We start from the raw sequence: 19466 nt of genomic DNA, 5'->3' as shown, positions 1-19466 counted from the left end.
TATTATTCCGAAGGTCCTGTCCTTCGCTTTTTCTAAAATATGCTGGAGTAGAGGGGCTGATGGAAGGGGTTTCCCGTCTGCGGAGACAAAACCTCGTGTCCTCCACAGGGGCAGAAAATCGGTTAAGCTATTACAGACATATAAGCTGTCTGAATATATGTCTGCTGGGCTGGGGAAAGAAGCGGGGTGGTCCACTATATACGCTATGGCCGCGAGCTCTGCTGCCTGCGCGCCTAAGTGACCTGGTAGTTTTAGAGCTATCTCTTCGAGAGCGCGCCCCTGCGCGTCCTCTACATAGATGCCGCATCCTGTGATACGCTCACCATTTAAAACTGTGGAGGAACCGTCTACATAAATCCTCAGTGGTCCACACGTGTCTGTGGGTTGGGGGCTTTGTTTGTGGTTCCCTATCTTCCTGGGGGGTGTTTTTGCGATAAAGGGTCCTGTGTTATGCAGGGGAGCTACAATTTCACAGTCATGGGGCTGTCCGGGGTATTGGAGGTTGTCTGCTAAATATGTGTGTGTGCGGGTCCGTTTTACTGTAATGTCCCGTCCTTGTAAAAGTAGTGTCCATCTAGCTGCCCTAATCTGGCTAACTGATCCGTCCTTCAGTCGACCGTCTAGGAGTAGCTGTGTGGGTGTGTGTTCGGTCAGAATAGTAATGGGGTTGAGTCCGGTAATGTATGAGAAGTATTGTACTGCCCAGAAGACAGCAAGGAGGTGCCTCTCACAGGCAGAGAATCCTTGTTCTACCGGGTCTAACAGTCGGGAGGCATAAGCCACTGGTCTTAGCTGCTCGTGCCGTTCCTGAAGCAACACGGCCGAGAGGGTCAGATCGGTGCTCGCTACCTCTATTGCATAGGGGGAAAGTTGGTCTGGGACTAGCAGCGCGGGTGCTGCGCTAAGGGCTCATTTTAACTCCTCCACAGCCTCTGTATGCTGCGGAAGCCATTCCCAGGGGGCTCCTTTCTTAAGGAGGTCTGAGAGTGGGGCGGCTTTTGTCGCGAAACCGTCGATGTGGTTCCGACAATAGCCAACCAGTCCTAAAAACGACCGGAGGGCTGATACATTTTGGGGAAGGGGCAATTTGACAATCGAATCAATTCTTTTGAATTAGATCTCGCGTTTGCCGTGTGTGATGATTGTTCCCAAATACATCACTTTAGTTTCCAAAATCTGGGCCATTCTTGGGTTAACTTTACATCCAATTGAAGTCAACAGTTCCAGGAGTTCGGCCAGAAGCGTAATGTGCTCTGCCTTTGTGTCTGTCTGCAGTAGTAGGTCGTCTACATACTGTACCAGACATTCGGGGCGGGAGAATTTCTCTAAACCACTTGCCAACTGTCGGTGGAAAATGGAGGGGGAATTGTGGAATCCTTGTGGGAGGCATGTCCACGTATATTGCTGTGATTTGAAGGTGAAGGCAAATTTGTACTGGCACGCTTTTGCCAATGGTATTGACCAGAATCCGTTACTGATGTCCAATACCGTGAAGTATTTGGAGTTGAGTCCCTGCTTGAGCATGGTCTCGGGACTAGTAGCTACCGTTGGGGCTACTGCGGGGGTGACTTTGTTGAGTTCCCGATAATCGATGGTCAGACGCCATGATCCATCGGGCTTCCTCACTGGCCAAATAGGGGCATTATTGGTCGAGGCTACCGTTCTGAGCACACCTTGCTCCAATAAGCTTCCTATCACCTTTTCTATTTCCACCTCTGCTTCCAGGGGAAATCTGTACTGTTTCTGTGGTCGGGGGTCCTGTCCGGTAACGTGAACTGATCCAGTCATTCTGCCACAGTCATGACGGTGACTTGCAAATGCTGTCCTGTGTTTGTTCAGTAGGGCTTTTATTTGTCTGTCTGTGTGGAGTGTAGTCAGGTCGAATGAGTACTCTCCCACTGCGCTAATCCGATTAGCGTAGTCTCCTACTGTGAGGGTGGCTGGTGCTCTGTCTGATCTAGCCATTCGCCAGACACACTGGTTCACTGGGTCGAACGACAAGCTATGAGCGTTCATAAAATCTATCCCCAGGATGTGTTCTGCTGTCCGGGGAAGATTTACTAGAACTACGGGATGTTTGGTTGAGATGTTCCCTAGCTGGATCGCTACGGGTGCTGTGATATGTCCCTGCTGCGAGTGTCCGGTGAACCCGCTAAGTGTAATGGTGGAGGTGGTCGGCCACGTGTCTGCGTGTGCCGTGGTCGTAGAGTTAATGGTGGTGCGGGAGCCTCCTGTGTCCCAAAGTAACTCTATGGGCTTCCCTTTTACTCTCGCTGTGACTACGGGTCTCCCTGATGAATCCCATAGTGTGTCACAGACCCAAGTGGGGGAGCCCGAACACCGTCAGTTCGTCTCGTCCACATTGGTGGGTCCTGACTGTACTGCTACATTGTGGATGGGTTTTGCCTTACTGCGGTTCAGAGTGCCTGTCTGCTGGCCTCTCTGAGATCGCTGGGGTGCATTGCATTCTTTTGCCCAATGCCCTAACTGTCCACAGTTATAGCATTCCTGGCCTTTCTGCTGTGGGCTGTTCTTCCCTTCATTTACCCATGCGGGTTTCTGATGCTCTCTCACTGCCTGAATATCTGCTGCAGCCTGAGCCTCTTCTGGGGATTGAACCTTACTCTTTCCCTGAATTGATTGCTCCCAAGCGCGGGACAACCTTTTCAGGACCCATTTCTCATTATGGGCCTCTTCTGAGGGGTCATAACTGTTGCAAGCGCTCTGTCCTGCCTCTGTCGCGTGTGAGATTATGGTTCGCGTCCATTTGACCATATTTTCCTGGTTCAAATGCGCTCTATTTAACTCTCCGAAAACTGCGTTGAAATGAATCCACAGCCTTCCTGCGAATGCTGTGGGGTGTTCGGATCTTTTCTGCCGGCACTTATTAAGTCCTTCTACGGGGTCACCTCGATTATACCCTATGGCATCTAAAATGGAGGTGTGCATCTCTTCTAGGGTGCCTCCTGCAACGTTCTGTGGGTCGGGGAGGGCTGCTACTACTGACTGGTCTAAGCTCAGCACGGTGAGCTTAACCTGCTCTCTCTCATCCAGGCCGTACATGGTAGCCTGCTGTTTCACTTTAGCGAAAAACTGGTGGGGGTCTGCGGTGGGGAGGAACGGAGTGATCTTCTCACATGCGTCCCTGAGCTGGGTTACAGTTAAGGGGGTGGTGTAGGTTATATCTGGTGCGCCTTCTGTTATAGCTTTTCTCTGCGTGGTTACTGGGTTCATGGGTGCGGTTATGATCTGATCTGTGGGGGGTGGGGGTGCCTGCCTTTTCTGTTGCGCTGCTGGCGCACATGTTCCCTGAACATATCGCTGCGCTGTTTCACTTAATTCTTGCCAATCTGGGGCATTTTCTCCATCTAACTGGGTTCCAAAGGTGCTTTGGAACCCATTTTGCACCGAAAGCAGCGATTGCAGCTCTGCAATCTGTTTCCTGCATTTCGCGTGATCCACAGTACTTTGCCTTTGCTCTGTGGTTGCAGCATGGAGTGCTCTCAAAGCTGCTTTGAGATCAGAGCATTGCCTCTGCAACGCCTCCACCTGCTTGTCTGATTCCTCTCTTATCAGAACGGCACGTTGCACGTCCTGATAAGCCTTTTCGTACTGGGTCTGGGAACTGCTGAGATGGGCTAGAGAAGACTGATGTGCCCTCTTGGCATCATCCACCTCTCTACCATTCTCTACCAACTTCCCTCTTAGATCCAGATTTTCCTTCTCAATGTCCCTGACATCGACCTTACTCATTCGGTTCCTTTATTCTAATTCTGCCCGGAGCGTCCTGACGACCTCCTCTGTACCTCGCAATTGTGCCAAACAGGACACAATCGCCATCGGCTTACGTGCTTTACTGAGGTTCTTTTTGTGAATTTGAGAGAGGTTCTCCCACCAAGTATGTCCTATACTTCCGGGACCTGTCTCCTCATTCAAACAAAACTCTTTCCAAAGGGGCCATCCCTTTCCCTGCAGATACTTGCGGAGTTCCAGCTCCCACGTGGGACACTGACCTACCCTGCTATGGCTGCTGGTCGCTGCGACCACAAACTTTTCTGGATCCATCAGACGTTCCATTGCCTGCATGGCCATTTTCTCTGACTCTCTTTTAGTTAATTTGGAACAGGGGGTTGCTGGGGTTGTGTTTCAAGAAACGGGTACGGCTTACACTATGTTCCGTTCAAAAACTGCCGAAAGTTTGTCGCAACAAAAATGCTTTCAGTTTTACCTTACAGCCCTGTTAGTACGCATGCACTAAACACACTTCCGAATTACGCTTATTAGTTTGAACACCTTGAATACTTGTGATTTTCTTTACTTTCTTACTTTCTCTGTAATTTGGAGTTCCAATTCAAATTTCAGGGTCCTGGACGGTGTGGGGTTTCCACTTACAACCGTGTCCCGTCAGGGAGTCGCCACTAAATGTTGCACGTTTTACTATGGGCGTAAAATGCGTTTATTGGGGTGTATTAACTTCCAAGTGCTTAACACCACTAGGCTCTGTTCTATGTATTTATTCAGCTTTAGGAGTCGCCAGGTGCCGTATAGACACCGTCACGAGTATTCCAAGGTCAAGTTCAAAGTAATAAAGACGATACACCGATTAGTAAGGTCCAAACGATAATATTTATTATACAGTTATAATAAATACTCATGCACACACTAAGAGACTAAGCTATGACTAAACTAAAGTAATCAGAATACTTATCTAACAGGAACAGGCAAGGTCAGGGAGCGAAGCCTTCGTCCTGGTCTTGGGCTGCAACCTTCAGCAAGCGTTCTGGTCACTGGGGGTTCTAGCGGGCTTAGTTCGCGTAGCGAGCGTCGTACTGGCACTTACGGTTCGGCGGCTGGTGCTCGACGGCTGGAGTCAGATTGGATCTTCAAGTTCTTGGTCAGGGCCGGAGCACGGAAAAGCAGACCTTGACCGAAGTTAAGCCGGAGCACAAAACAGACCGGACAACACGAGGTCCCTGTCTTTTATAGGGATCCCATTGTCCTTCCCTCTTCTTGGGCGGGCTTTAACCTTTGGATATCTATTGGGTCAATTCCTCATCGATACTGTTTTAATTCCCCAATGCGAGGGGGTCTCCGTGATGGGGGGGCGTTTCTTATGCCCTTTTGTTTGGAGGTTTCTGGTGCCTCGATGTCTGGGCCTTGATTCAAATGTGTCCATTCAGAATCAAATGTTTCTATTGTGTGGGTGTTCAGGTCTGATTGCCTCATTAGCATGCAAAGCGTTTGCCATTTGCACCTAGCTAAGGTCTTCTCACCTGAGCCCAAACTGGTTTCTGCTACTTGCAGAATGCAAAATGCTCTCTTTGCAGACTGCTGGTCTGGCTAAACTGTCTGTTTCCCTGCAGACTTAGCGCTTGGCTTATTTTGTAGCTCAGCGTCCATTTTAGGTGGCTACAGAAGTAGTGAGTGAAAAATTCTTTTTTAGGTTGAGACGCCAGAGCCAGTTATTATTAACTTGCAGCTGACTCCAAATGAAAAGGCTATGCTGCTGTACCTGACCCGTGATAGCATGTTAAAAAGACGCCAAAACCCATGAGGCTATCAGTATTCTGCAGCAGCATCTCCCAGGAGTATTCAGTGCTGTGTAAAACAAACATTTTGTTGCTATTTTCCTTCATGACGACCTACATGTTCGATGTTGGATCTTCTATTCCCACAAAGAAACGGGTGGGTCAAAGGAAGAGGCAGAAGTCTGCGCCCGAAATGCCCACTGCCTCTCCTCATGTGAACCTGTTTGGAGTGAGATTGAGAGGACCAAGCAGGCTCCTTTTTCGCATTAAAGGTAAGTGAACGTGGCGTGTGCCGTGAAGGTCATCCGGCATGGGTCACTAAGGTCAGCCAGCATGGGTCGTGAAGGTTGGCCAGCGCGGGTCACGAAGGCCATCCAGCATGGGTCGCGAAGGTTGGCCAGCGCGGGTCACGAAGGCCATCCAGCATGGGTCGCGAAGGTTGGCTAGCGCGGGTCACGAAGGCCATCCAGCATGGGTTGCGAAGGTTGGCCAGCCCGGGTCACGAAGGCAAAAGTGGGTAAAAAATATTTGAAATACACTGAACATCTAATAGTTATGAAAGGCTGTGTACAAGCACGCGTTCTTTCATTTTCCTGATTTTGATCCATATTCCTTAATATCCTCAACTAACAAAAATCTATCAAACTCAGTTTTGATATTTCAATGGACCCTCCCCCTCCCTCCCACTCCAACCTCAACAGTTTTTTGGGGAGGGAGAATTTAAGCTTTCCACTATCCTTTGTGTGAAGACAATCTTCCTGACAACACCCCAGAGAGAGAGGTCCAACTCTACGGTTAGGTATGTCCCCTTGTTCTCGTCTCCACCATTAAAGAAGATGATTTCTCTCGACTCTAGCCTATACTTCAATATCTTAAACATGTCCCCATAATTTAATCCTTCTACCTCTGGTCTGATTGCAGTCCTGTACGTGGAACAAGTAGCAGATGGATGCTCAATAATTTTGTGGGACAATATTTGGGCTCGAGGATAAATTTGAAACTATGCCATTAAGTGTTAAACTGGCATTGTGGGTTGGATATAGAAACTGTTCAATTTTCAGTTCCATTACCCGAGCCACCAGCTGGAAATCTACCCCAGCATCTCTACCTGTTCTCCCTCATTTCACTGAGCCGAACCCAGAACTACAAACACTGTCAATCACTCGGAAAGGTCTGGCACCTGCTCAAGAGCGAGGAGGTTGATGTAGACCTGGAAAGACTGTTTTTCCTTTTCCACTTGACCCCTTCGGGCCTACCCCACTTCTGAGCAGCTTAAATCTTTTTCTGATGGGGATCCTGAAACATATCACCGACTGTTTTAACTTCTGAACTTGCCTTTTTAAAAAATAGAATGTGGAGTTGAAAATCCGAGCATTGAAGCACGATAATGTACAGGTACATGTATGGCTGGGTCAGCTCCTGCAAATTTACAGAATGCAAGGCATAAAACAGAATGATTCATTGATGGCTGGTATTGCAAGATTGATGTATCTGTTGGTGTTCTTCCTGTCAAACTACATCAGCAGATGAAATTTTGAGACATTTTTTGAGCAGTGTCAGAAATCAAAATTACAAAACAATTTGCAGTTCTTGAAGTTGCCTTTGCAGAGTCCTTTAATTCAGCCTCAACTAATTGCAGCACAGTTGCCCAGCTTCAGAAGTCTTGTGACTCAATGTGATGTCGTGTAGCTACAGTGTCTTGTAGATGAAGGAAAGGCGGAGTGTCAATTTATGGTACTTATCCCAGTCTGTCGTCTACAAGCCCAGAGCTGTTAACCAAACCAGATCAAAGACACAAGGCTTGAACATTTGAACAATAATGGCATGTGTCTTGTCCAGGCTTGCATATTGAATGAATGCTTTGCTAATGTATTATCAATTACTGCTGCAAAATCTCTGCCTGATTTTCAAATAAAGGGTAGTGGCAAAATGCAGCACTCTTCCCAAAATACGCTCTTAATTCTGGCAATCAATTCATATTCTCATCACAGAGACTGATAGATTTTGGTTGGGTCAGCTTATTAAGGGATTTGGACCAACAATGAGTAACTAGAGTTGGGGTGGATCAGCCGCAATCTCATAGGCTCAAAAGACTAATCTGTTCCTATACTGCTGAACACTAAACCTGTGGCATGCAGAGATTATTAGAAAGTGCATAATGATATTTTGGTCAAGATCCATCATAAAGAATAATGGTTGCGTAGTGGTATTGTCCCAGAACTAGTAATCCAGGGATTCAGTCTAATGTTCTGGGGAATTTGAATTCAATTAATATTCTAGAACTAAAAAGCTATTTTCAGTAATGGTGACTATGAAACCATTGTTGGTCATTACAAAAAAACCATCTGGTTCACGAATGACCTTTAGTGAAGGAAATCTGCTGTCCTTATCCCGTCTGGCCTACATGTGACTCCAGACCAACACCGATGCGGTTTACTCTGAACTGCCCTTAAATAGCCTAATAAGCCATTCGGTTGACGGACAATTAGGGATGGACAATACATTCTGGCCCAACCAACGATTTCCACATCCCATGAAAGAATAATCTATTGGGTGGCACAGTGGTTAGCACTGCTGTCTCAACGCACCAGGGACCCGGGTTCAATTTTGACCTTGGGTGACTGTCTGTGTGGAGTTTGCACTTTCTCCCTGTGTCTGCGTGGGTTTCCTCCGGGTGCTCCAGTTTTCTTCCACAGTCCAAAGATGTGCAGGTTAGGTGGGTTGGCCATGTTAAATTGCCCCTTAGTGTCCAGGGATGTGTAGGTTAGGTTAAGGGGTTATTGGGATGCGGCAGGGAAGTGGGGTTGGGTGGACTGTTCTGTCAAAGGGTCAGCGCAGACTCGATGGGCCGAATGGCCTCCTTCTGCTCCATAGGGATTCTGAGTTTTAAAAAAAACAACCCACCACCTCCGACCACAGTCACAGCCACAACCAGAACCCCCTGTGTGCCGAGAAGTGATAACGACACCGGCACGAAGGGGAGCCATATGCCTGTGACCCAGGACACCACGGAGCTCGAGTCTGAGGATGACACTAATTTCCAATCAGAGCTGTCTCCAACACCCTCCAACATCCCAGAGACACTCATCTCAGTTGGGCACTTTAGTGAAGAGGCTCCTTGGACACTATCTGATGCGCACCAAACAGATGGTCCGGTACATCAGGTGGAGGTAGGAACTCCCAAGGAGGTGGACGGTCGGAGGGCGGGCCGACCCAGGCACTAGCTGCTGTCCAGACAGGGGCCGGGATTCTCTGAGATTGCGGATAAGTGTTGACGCCGGTGTAAACACTGGAATGCTTCACGCAGTTGTCAACGGGCCTCCTGGCCCAGCGATTAGAACATAGAACAGTACAGCACAGAACAGGCCCTTCGGCCCTCGATGTTGTGCCGAGCAATGATCACCCTACTCAAACCCACGTATCCACCCCATACCCGTAACCCAATAACCCCCCCCATTAACCTTACTTTTTAGGACACTACGGGCAATTTAGCATGGCCAATCCACCTAACCCGCACATCTTTGGACTGTGGGAGGAAACCGGAGCACCCGGAGGAAACCCACGCACACAGGGGGAGGACGTGCAGACTCCGCACAGACAGTGACCCAGCCGGGAATCGAACCTGGGACCCTGGAGCTGTGAAGCATTTATGCTAACCACCATGCTACCGTGCTGCCCATGGCCGTGGCCCACAGGGGCCAGCACAGCGCCGGCGCCAATACGCGGCCCTGCACTGCCGGCCGCGGGTCCGCGCAACATGGCGGAGCCACACAGCAGCCGGCGCGGAAGAAGGTAGGCCCCCCCGGATCGCGGGTCTGGCCATTGTGGAGGCCCCCCAGGAATCTGATCTCCCCTCCCCCCCCTCCCCGCGCTCCCACCAGGACGGCCACCGCAGCCGCGGGTCCGAGCTCCCGCCGGATGGAACCATACGAGAACCACGCCGGCGGGAACTTGGCCAGTCGACCGCGGAGAATCACCACGGGGCCTCTTTCAACGGCCCCTGACCGGCGCCGCGTTGATCACGTGCACACGGCTGGCGGCTATTTTCCGATTGCCAGAGAATCGCGTCCCGGCATCGGACCGGCATGGCGGGCCGTCCCGACATCAACTCCGATTCTTCGAGCCGGTGCGGGGTTGGAGAATCTCGGCCTGGTTTTGTGCTTCTGGAATGGACAGTCCTTTTGATTGTGGAAATGCAGTCACAGAGCCAGGGACTAAATGTCGGCGAGCATCCTGCACTTGAAGGCACAGTGGAGGAGTCCAACCACGTGCGGAAGTAGGAGGTGGTGCTGACCATGCGTGCCACGCAGGCCAACACCACACGACTGGCATCCATGGAGGAAGCACTGGGGCCCAGTGTTTTGGCTATGGGTCCAAGACCTGGGGCATTCTGTGCAGGTGCTGGCCGAGTCCCAGGACAGCAGCCATGTGCCAGAGCCACCTGGACATTGCAGCGGCACTTCTGAGCATGGCCTAGTCACAGCAGGCCATGACTGGGAGTGTCAGCGGCACTGCTAAGGCGCTGGCTGATGTGGCACAGACCCAGAAGGTATGGCACCGTCGCAGCGTGATGTGGCACAGTCTCAGATGGAGGTGGTCCACTCCCTGCGCTCCATGGCCGCGAGCATGCAGACCCTGGTCAAGACCAGAGTGGGTCTCCAGGCTGGCAGCGTCAGGGGGAGCCTCTGGGGTTAGCTCTGCTCACAGCGCATCCCATGGAGTAACCCTGGGGCCATCGGGCACCACGAGGGAAGAGGAGATGCTGGGGCCCAAACCGGTGAATCTGAAAGGGGAGGTGCGGGAACAACGCAGCACCTCAGACTCCCCCCCCCCCCCCCCGCCCCCCCTCCGCCCATGGCGCTTCTGCTGGGCAGCAGGCAGGACAGAGCGGCACCATGCCATCCGGGACTTACGAGCAGCAGCCGGGCCCATCCAAGCCTGGTCGCCCCAGAGGTTGCCTGCCAATGTGGACTCAGGTCACAGGGTGAGAATCACAGCAGGCCACCTCCACTCCTGATGTACTGCCTGGGGGCCACCTAGACATAATGTGAGGGCCTGTCAGGCCAGGAAGATAGATACCAGTTAAGTTGGCACGGTTTCAGGGCGCAGTTTAGAGATAGAGACTAGTGCATGACGCTGTATATATTTGTTCACATTAATTAAACCCCTGTTCACAATGTTCCAACCTGCCTCGCTGCTCTGTCAGAAGGATGTGAGGGGTGGGCTGATGTGGTCTGGCCGTAAAAGGGGCTGGGGGGGGGGAGGGGGTTGGGAATGGGCAGAGGTTGGGGGTGGGCTGGGCTCAGGGATCACAGTTGAACCAGTGCTCATTGCTCCAGTGTCCCATCCCCACCCTCCCTCCCCCTACCGTCCCCACTTCCGTCACACCAAAGATTCAATGGGAATGGCCAGCTTGCCTGCAGGGATGACCTAGGAAGACAGTGGGAAGTGCTACCATGGGCAGGAGTCAGACATTGTCAAATGCTGTGGAGCACCAGAGCTCATCGCAGTGCGGGCTGTCATCATCCTGCATCCCATGGACCAGACCCGCTGTTACTGCCAAACCAGGGCCCACACCACATAGTGAGGCAGGTAGGTATCATGGAGGGGGTTTCAGGCTGGGGGGTGATGCAAAGTCTGTGCTCCTGGCCAGTCACCCCCCCCCCCCTTCCCCCCCTCCCCCCGTCAGTGATCCTGGAAGCTGTCCTGTGCGCGTGGGCCTGGTACACACGTTGTGCAGCCTCCTGTGCCTGCCCACCCTCGCAGTCCCTTGCAAACTCCTCGTCAGATGAGGACTGGTGTTAACCCTCCTCATCCAGCACGTTGCCCCTCTGCGGCGCGATGTTGTAGAGGGTGCAGCAGTCTGCCATGATGCGGCCGATCCTCCCAGTGCCATTCTGGAGGGCCCCTCCACACAGATCCAGTCAACTGAACTGCATATTCAGGATGCCAAAGCATCTGGTCGCTGTATGGGCGTCATTGTGAGGAATTGAATAAACAAATGTGATATAAAATGGGATAATTAGTTAGAATAATGTAGAGGATAGAGCCGGTCTGATGGTAATGAACAAAGGAATTCAGCAAAGCATGGTAATGAACAAAGGCCTTCAGCAAAGCATGCCAGGAAGGGGGGAGGGGAGCCTCGTGCAGAGGATGGTGAAAAGAATGCTGGGTAACAAGAGGCCCAGGGTTGAGGAATGTGAAGTGAGCCAATCAGGATATATGGCCAGGTCAGGAGGTGTATAGGATGACCTATCGGAATCTTGTATGTGAAACTTGATGCTATTTGAATGATATGTATAGGAGATCTCTTTGTCCTCTGTCTCACTCGAATTTGGGAGCTTCAGGAGACGGTATGTGTTCTGAATCTCTATAGAGCGGGTCAGCCTTGCAAGTTGTTTAAAAATAAATAATACCATACCTACAGATCCCTCTCGAGTTTTATAGAGACCAGACTGACGGATTAAGAACTTAATTTGTCAATTGTAGTGGGTCTCCGTGCCGTTGTGTGGACTCCAGATAGATGTCATCAGCCATGGCCACAGTGGATAACCCCGTCGCCCAGGAGCAAACCTCCCAGGAAGAGAGTGGGGGCATCTCAAACATGTCAGAAATCATCGTGTGTGCCAGGGTGAAGGTGTTGTCCACACTGCCCGGGTAACGGACACAGACGTGCATGATGCGCATCTGATGGGGACATATCAGCTGCACGTTCATCGAGTGGAACCCCTTTCGGTTTGTGTTGAGTGGCCTGTCATCTGCAGGTGCTCGTCGGGCTACATGCATCTGGTCAATCACCCCCTGAACCTGGGTATCGCACCGATGGTGGTGAACCCCGCTTCCTGGGCATCCTGGTGGGTTTGGTACAGGTTGAAATGGATGTATTGTGCTTACTGGCCATATAGGGCCTCCGTGATGGCACAAGTGCACCTGTGCACCGAGCTCTGTGAGATCCCAGACAGGTCCCTACTCGGCGCCTGGAAGGACCCTGTGACGTAAAAGCTCAGGGCAACCATCACCTTAATGCCACCAGGAGTGGGTGTCCACCCCAGTTCTCCCATGGTGCCAGGTGCGCCATGATCTGGTAGATATGCCGCACTGTCTCTCTGCTCAGCCGGAGTCTTGGACGGCATGTCTGGTGCGGCAGGTCCTCGAATGATAGGTGCTGTCAGTACACACGAGGCCTCATGCCGTGCCTCCTTTGCACCATCTCATCTCGGCCTGTTGGGCAGCCGGCTCTCTATCCTCGACGGCTGCCTCATGTCCCACTGCGGCACACTCCGCTGCAGCAGCTTCCTCCACCTCCTCGAGCAGCACCCGCTTATATATCCACAGGGTATTACCCAGGGCTGCAGCGACTAGCAGGAAGGCCACCATTGCTGGTTAAATTCCAATATTCATTGTCTGCATGGGGTGAAAGGCAGACATGTTAGCATGGTGCATGGTGCATATCCCCGTGCCCAACCAGGTCCACCGGGCTACATGGTGGCCCTGGTTTGCACTGCAAGCTCTAACCCTGCATGTCCCTCCCAAACCCACCCCACCCCCCCTTCGCACCCCGGCCCCATCAGTGGCAGGAATCTTGGGACCTCTGGCACTGGCGCCTGTCCCTGCTGCCAGGGGTACCATCAGCTGGCACTGCCCTGGCCAGCTGTATGCTTCGCAGCCCACGCCGGGCACCCCCCCATGTAGGGGCTACAGTGGACGTTGCCCTTGGGCGGGCTGCGTGAAGCTTGCCGGTGGGTGGCAGCCTGTTGGGAGGAAGTGGTATGGTGGAGGGTGTGGTGCAGGGGCGCGGGCACCCTTACGGCCAGTGTCACTCTGCAGAACTCAGGTCAAGGTGGCTGGTCAGTGGGGTGCACAGCAAGATGGCTGCCTTGCAGGCCGCAGCAATGGCGGTCTGTGCATGGGCACTGCCCCAGTCCCATGGGAGTCACCCCGGCTTCACGGCCCATTCCCCTGTCACCAATCAGTAAGAATGAACAACACCTCCTCCACAATAATCCTCAATACCAGGGCCCCGCAAGGCTGCGTACTTAGCCCCCTACTCTACTCCCTGTACACACACGACTGCATGGCAAAACTTGGTTCCAACTCCATCTACAAGTTTGCTGACGATACGACCATAGTGGGCCGGATCTCGAATAACGACGAGTCAGAATACTGGAGGGAGATAGAAAACCTAGTGGAGTGGTGTAGCGACAACAATCTCTCCCTCAATGCCAGCAAAACTAAAGAGCTGGTCATTGACTTCAGGAAGCAAAGTACTGTACACACCACTGTCAGCATCAACGGGGCCGAGGTGGAGATGGTTAGCAGTTTCAGATTCCTAGGGGTGCACATCTCCAAAAATCTGTCCTGGTCCACCCACGTCGACGCTACCACCAAGAAAGCACAACAGCGCCTATACTTCCTCAGGAAACTAAGGAAATTCGGCATGTCCACATTAACCCTTACCAACTTTTACAGATGAACCATAGAAAACATCCTATCGGGCTGCATCACAGCCTGGTATGGCAACTGCTCGGCCCAGGACCGCAAGAAACTTCAGAGAGTCGTGAGTACCGCCCAGTCCATCACACGAACCTGCCTCCCATCCATTGATTCAATCTACACCTCCCGCTGCCGGGGGAAAGCGGGCAGCATAATCAAAGATCCCTCCCACCCGGCTTACTCACTCTTCCAACTTCTTCCATCGGGTAGGAGATTCAGAAGTCTGAGAACATGCACGAACAGACTCAAACACAGCTTCTTCCCCACTGTCACCAAAAGTAAGGTTAAGGGGGGAGTTGTTGGGTTGCGGGTATAGGGTGGATATGTGAGTTTGAGTAGGGTGATCATTGCTCGGCACAACATCGAGGGCCAAAGGGCCTGTTCTGTGCTGTACTGTTCTAAATCTAAATCTAAACTGACCTCATTAACACAACACCCTGTATGCTTCAACCGATGCCACTGCTTATGCAGTTACATTGTATATGTTGTGTTGCCCTATTATGTATTTTCTTTTATTCTCCTTTTCTTCCCATGTACTTAATGATCTGTTGAGCTGCTCGCAGAAAAATACTTTTAACTGTACCTCGGTACACGTGACAATAAACAAATCCAATCCAATCCAATTCAATTCCACCCCCGCCCCCCCCCAACCCCCCCATGGCCCTGCCAAGGCCCCCCACCCCAGCCAGCCCAACCAGTGTTCAGCCCGGCAGTCCATGGCCGCACCTTTCTGTGTCCTACCTTCTCTCTCTCTCCTTCATCAGCCATGGCACCAGTTTCATGATTGATTTTTAAAAGCACAAGTGAACCTCGCCGTGCAGAATTGGTCCCAGCGGAGGCGGACAATTGCGGAGGCCCCGGAGAATACCGGGTCACGCCCACTAATGATATGCCAAAGGCGTTTACTGTACGTGCGTTGTGGAACGCATTGAAGGCGCTGTTGAGGCGACGGGGAATTGAAATTTGGCATGAAAGTGGCTCCCGCCACGATTTCAGCATCGGAACCGATTCTCTGCCCAATCGCGTTTCCCGAGTCTGGTACCGGCCGACATAGAATCACGCCCAAGGTGAGGGGAAATGCAGAAGATGTGGTGTATATGGACTTTCAGAAAACCATTGGCAAGATACCGCACTGGGAGGCTAATGGGGAGCAATAATAAGAATGGAGTACTGCGTTCAGCTTTGGACTTCACAGTGTTGACAAATCACTGAGGCAACAAAGAGAGTACAGCACATATACACTTACCAAATCAAACAATATCTATGGAGGTGAAAGAGAAAATGCTGGAAAATCTCAGCAAGTCTGGCAGCATCTATAGGAAGAGAAAAGAGCTAACGTTTCGAGTCTGATGACTCTTTGTCAAAGTTAATATTTATGGAGAAATTAGCATTTCTGCTCAATGATCCAGCAGAATATTTGTCGTTCGAGACATTACTGTCTGTGGGATCTTGTTGTACACAAATTGTTATATTTCCCACAGTGGGTCTGCTTGAAACCAACCTCATTGGATCTGAAGTTCTTTGGGAGGTCCTGTGGTTGAGAAAGTTGCTATGACAATGCAATTTTCTTTCTCTCTGTACCTCAGTAGCTGAGACACATTCACTTTCTGAGTCACCAGTGGGGGTGAAGTCAGAAGCTTTTTTAGGCAGGAGGCAAGGACTGACAGAAAATTTGAAAAGGGCCCTTCGGCATCAAGCCTTCAAGAAGAGTTAACAAAGAGACCAAAATGATCCGATGCTGTGCTCCAACGCTCTGCCTAATTATCAGTGAAATGAAAGGAGGCCCATTTCCTGAGGGATGGACACCTCAACGCTGAGTTTTCGAGTTAATTGGACACAGCATCATCTGAACTAATAACTGCAGGAAATATTGTGGTGATTTGCTTTTTAATATCTGCGAATCTTTCATGCTTGTTTGAAACATCATCCATACATTCTCTCTGTGTTGTCACAATAGCAATAAGGAGGAAAACCTTTCTTCACATCTTCTGAAGGGCAATGTGGGCTAGATTCTATAATCGGTGTTGTTCAATGAAACCTGCTCAAAATTAAACCGCAGTCCAAATATCTCAAAGAGAGAATTTAGGTAAGAATCAGATAGCCACGGATTTTGGGAGGATGTGTGGTTGCGGAGAATATCACAATTGGCCCAATAGGGCAATTGAAGGATTCAAAGGGGTGAAACAAATTTAGAATTAAATCTGGGCAATTTTAACATCTGGAGAGGGAGTAAAATGGATGATAGCCAATCAGCATACTGTTTAGCATCCTTTCTCCAACTTTCATTATCAATGGAGCAAGGAGCAATGCACAATATGCAGCGAATTCAACATCATTCATTTTACTCCATTCATTGCCAAGTGTTGTAATGATCCCCAATGAGTTAGGACAAGTGGCCAATGTAGGTGGTTGTGAATTGTGATTGTGTGAGTCTCAGTACAGGATGCAAGTGGTAACGTTTTGAATAAGCTGAGTTTTATGCTGTGTGAGTGGATATGCTGATGTTGAGGATGGTGTTTTTTTTAAGAATTTATAGAATTTTACAGTGCAGAAGGAGGCCATTCGGCCCATCGAGTCTGCACCAGCTCCTGGAAAGAGCACCCTACCCAAGGTTAACACCTCCCCCTATCTCCATAACCCAGTAACCCCACCCAACACTAAGGGCAATTTTGGACACTAAGGGCAATTTATCATGGCCAATCCACCTAACCTGCACGTCTTTGGACTGGGAGGAAACCGGAGCACCCGGAGGAATCCCACGCACACACGGGGAGGATGTGCAGACTCCGCACAGACAGTGACCCAAGCCGGAATCGAACCTGGGACCCTGGAGCTGTGAAGCGATTGAGCTATCCACAATGCTACCGTGCTGCCCTTGGAATCACCAAGCCTAGAATGGGCAAAGGAAAACACAAGAGCTAAATCAGAGGAAGAGATGAAGTAGGAGCAGAATTGGAGGTATGTCATTCAGGCTGCGGCATCATCTGGGAGGCTTATCTCAGGGTATAGTTCAGCTAAGAGAGAAGATGGAGAGGTAGGTGCGGGGTTAAATACAGAATGAAGGTGGATCTGCATTGACCCATCAAACTCTCCCAGGCCAGATATAGAATGAGTAAATCTCCCTCTACACTGTGCCCATCAAACATCCCCAGGACAGGTACAGCACGGGGTTAGATACAGAGTAAAGCTCCCTCTACACTGTCCCCATCAAACATCCCCAGGACAGGTACAGCACGGGGTAACATATAGAGTAAAGCTCCCTCTAGACTGTCCCATCAGGCATTTGCAGGACAAGTATGGCACGTGGTGAGATACAGAGTAAAGCTCTCTCCACAGTGTCCCCATCAAACACTGCCAGGACAGTTACAGCATGTGGTTAGATATAGAATAAAGTTCCCTGTATATTATCCCTATCAAACACTCCCAGGACACATACAGCACGCAGTTAGATACAGAGTAAATCTCCCTCTACACTGTCTGATCAAACACTCGCAGGGCAGATATGGCATGGGGTTAGATACAGAGTAAATCTCCCTCTACACTGTCCCCATCGAACACTCCCAGGACAGGTACAGCATGGGGTTAGGTACAGAGTAAAGCTCCCTCTACACTGTCCCCATCGAACACTCCCAGGACACATACAGCACGCAGTTAGATACAGAGTAAAGCTCCCTCTACACTGTCTGATCAAACACTCGCAGGGCAGATATGGCATGGGGTTAGATACAGAGTAAATCTCCCTCTACACTGTCCCCATCGAACACTCCCAGGACAGGTACAGCATGGGGTTAGGTACAGAGTAAAGCTCCCTCTACACTGTCCCCATCGAACACTCCCAGGACACATACAGCACGCAGTTAGATACATAGTAAAGCTCCCTCTACACTGTCTGATCAAACACTCGCAGGGCAGGTACAGCATGCAGTTAGATACAGAGTAAAGCTCCCTCTACACTGTCTGATCAAACACTTGCAGGGCAGGTATGGCATGTGGTTAGATACAGAGTAAAGCTCTCTGTAATAGTAAGCACAGGTGGCTGGATTCTCCGCTGGCTGGATTCTCCGTTATGCCAGCAGCGCACCCATACCCGGGGATTTCCCGATGGCATAGAACATAGAACAGTACAGCACAGAACAGGCCCTTCGGCCCTCAATGTTGTGCCGAGCCATGATCACCCTACTCAAACCCACGTATCCACCCTATACCCGTAACCCAACAACCCCCCCCTTAACCTTACTTTTATTAGGACACTACGGGCAATTTAGCATGGCCAATCCACCTAACCCGCACATCTTTGGACTGTGGGAGGAAACCGGAGCACCCGGAGGAAACCCACGCACACAGGGGGAGGACGTGCAGACTCCACACAGACAGTGACCCAGCCGGGAATCGAACCTGGGACCCTGGAGCTGTGAAGCATTTATGCTAACCACCATGCTACCCTGCTGCCCCTATGGTGGGCTGCCAACATGGGAAACACGATTGGCCGGCTGCCAGAAAGGAGAATCCTGCTGTCAGCAGGGGCGCGCTGCACCTGAAAACTGGCGCGGCGGATAGAGAATCCCACCTAGGTCCTATGGGGTAAGAATGATTATTTACCCCGTGGCCCTTGGGGAACATGAGCTCCCTGCTAGGGGTGTGGGGGGGGTGTTTATTGACCTCTGTATAAAAGGTCGGCTAGTAAGGCACAGAACACAGAGAACCCGGTATGGATCTCCCGGGCTGTGTAGGTACTGTGCTGCCAATAAAAACTTTGGCCGTAAATCTCCCCCAATCCAACGGGCGGGGCCGTACCGGCGCCGAGGAGTGGCGTGAACCACTCCAGCGTCGGGCCGCCCGGAATTTGCGGAATCCTCTGCACTTCCGGGGCTAGGCCGGCGCTGGAGTGGTTGGCACCAACTGGCGCCGACAGGCCTCTGCCGGCCGGCGCGAGTTGGCGCACACGCAGAACCGCTGCCGTGATCCCTGCGCATGCGCAGGGGGTTTCTTCTCCGCGCGGCCATGGCGGAGCTTTACAGAGGCTGGCACGGAGGGTAAGAGTGCCCCCATGGCACAGGCCTGCCTGCAGATCGGTGGGGCCCAATTGCGGGCCAGGCCACCTTGGGGGCCCCCTCCCCGGGGCCGGATCCCCTCGCGCCCCTCCATAGACTCCGGAGGCCGCCCTCAGAGCCAGGTCCGGCTGGTATGGACCTTATGGATTTCACACCGGCGGAACCGGCCAAAAACGGGTGGCCACACGACCCATCAGGGCCCGGAGAATCGCTGGGGGGGGGGGCATTGCCAACGGATCCCTGCCCCCACAAAAAAAATGGCGCCGGAGAATTCAGCAGCCGGCGTCGGTGCGGCGGGGCGGGATTCACGCCGACCCCCGGCGATTCTCTGACCCGCCTGGGGGGGGGGGGGGGGGGGGGGGGGGTCGGAGAGCTTGTTTCTTTATTACGTCCT

The sequence above is a fragment of the Scyliorhinus canicula genome, chromosome 7 (assembly GCF_902713615.1).
Source record: "Scyliorhinus canicula chromosome 7, sScyCan1.1, whole genome shotgun sequence".
Lineage (NCBI taxonomy): Eukaryota > Metazoa > Chordata > Chondrichthyes > Carcharhiniformes > Scyliorhinidae > Scyliorhinus > Scyliorhinus canicula.
This window is presented reverse-complemented; position numbering follows the sequence as displayed.